The sequence below is a fragment of the Octodon degus genome, unplaced genomic scaffold, assembly GCF_000260255.1.
Source record: "Octodon degus isolate 3935 unplaced genomic scaffold, OctDeg1.0 scaffold00024, whole genome shotgun sequence".
Taxonomy (NCBI): domain Eukaryota; kingdom Metazoa; phylum Chordata; class Mammalia; order Rodentia; family Octodontidae; genus Octodon; species Octodon degus.
Genome location: NW_004524600.1, coordinates 8,860,250 through 8,862,250, shown reverse-complemented (window position 1 = coordinate 8,862,250; position 2,001 = coordinate 8,860,250).

The window sequence follows — 2,001 nt, the reverse complement described above, 5'->3', positions numbered from 1 at the left end:
GTCTATTCTTACAAATATATATTTTTTTTTAATGGAGGAGCACTAGAGATTGAATCCAGGACCTTTGCACTCAGCTACATTTCCAGCCCTCGATTTTTATAGTATTTTGAAACAGGATCTCCTTAAATTGCTGAAATGCCAGGGCTGTGCTAGAACTGGGTGATCTTCCTGCCTCAGAGGTGGGATTAGGCATATGCTATTTGGCATTTTTACACCAAGTTTCCGAAGTGGGATTACTGGCAAACAGAGCTTTTGGTTGTCTTATATACTGCTTAATTGCTTTCAAAAATATTTGTAGCAATTCACATTACCAAAGGCAGTAGGCAAATGTACCTAATTCTGCATACCTCTTCTAACAATGTAAATTGCAAAACAAAATATCAAGAAACCCCCAAAACTCATGTGTGTGTGTGTGTGTGTGTGTGTGTGTGTGTGTGTATGACTCATAAATTTAAATCCTTTTTCCCCATAAATTTAAGACTTTATTTACTCATTATACTTTCTCTTACTCAAATCAGCACTTATCTATTAGGATTCTTAGGTTTTTCTTAGTAATTTATATGAATTCTTTTTGTGTGTGTGTATGTGGAACTGGGGATTGAACTCAGATCCTTGCGTTTGCCAGTCAAGCGCTTATCCTACTGAGCCATCTCCTCGGCCCCAATTTATATGAATTCTTTAATAAAGAATTTACTATACATGCCAGCCCAGCCCCTGGGGCCCACTGAGCTGGCAAAGGAGTCCAGGTGTGGTGGCACACGCCTGTAATCCCAGCACTGGAGAGGCTGAAAACACGAGGATCACTATGAGTCTGAGCTGTATAATGAGACCCTGGACCAAAGGCATAAAATGAAAAAAAAAATTACTACACTATATTTGCTGTGTACGGATTTCAAAGCCTTTTGCATTTCTTTCTACTTTGGATAAGGAAGAGATTTTGGAGGCTAAAAAGAGATTTTCTTTTCTGAGTTAGGCTATCACTGTAGAGTTCAATCTGGCCTTGAACTCACTATGCAGTAGCCCAAGCTGGCCTCAGACTCACACCAGTGCTCCTACCTCAGCCTCCCAAGTGCTGGAATTATAGGAGTGGGCCAACATGCCAGGGACTGAAGACAAAGAAGTTTTGATGTCCTTTTTAGTGAAGTATGTTTACTTCTAGTCTTGTCATTCAGTTTTCTAAAATTAAATTACTGTACCACTTAGATATTTTATATTCAACTCCTTCCTACAAATTAAAACACTATTTAGTTTTTCTTTTCTTTTCTTTTTTTTTTTTTTATGGAAGCAGGGATTGAACTCAGGTCCTTGAGCTTGCCAGGGAAGCCCTTATTCTACTGAGCTGTCTCCCTGGCCCAATATTTAGTTTTTCACTGTATTAGAAGTGTGACATAAATATAAATGGATGTTCTGCCACCAACCCTTTTCTTGCTGGCTATCTTATGAGGCCACCATAGTGATATATAAAAAATAAAACTAAAGCTATCCCAACACAGTGTTACATTTTGTTCCGATACCAGAGATTGAATCTTGGGCCACACACATGCTAGGCAAGTGCTCTGTGCCAAACCACATTCCCAGTCCTTTTGTGAGGTGGGGCTTAACACACCCAGGTTAGCTTCCAACTTATAATCTCTGTATCTCAGGTTCCCAGTGGCTAGGATACACATGCATTTATTTATTTTATTTATTTATTTTTTTACATTTATTTAGTGTGTGTGTGTGTGTGTGTGTGCACCCACCAGGGGGCGGGGCCGGCTGGCATGTGGTGCTGGGGGATTGAACTGTGGTCCCTGTGCTTTGCCAAGCTTGTTCTAAGTAGGTGCTTTAGACCACCGAGCCATCTCTCCAGCCCCCCATGCATTTATTGTTGCTCTGAAATATATTCCAATATGAGGCAGTGTTGCCTCTCCTCTTTTTAGTCTTTTTTCTTTTCTAGAATATTCTGATATTTTTGCCTTTTCTTTGAAGTGAAATTTAAAATCATACCATCAAGTGTAAAAG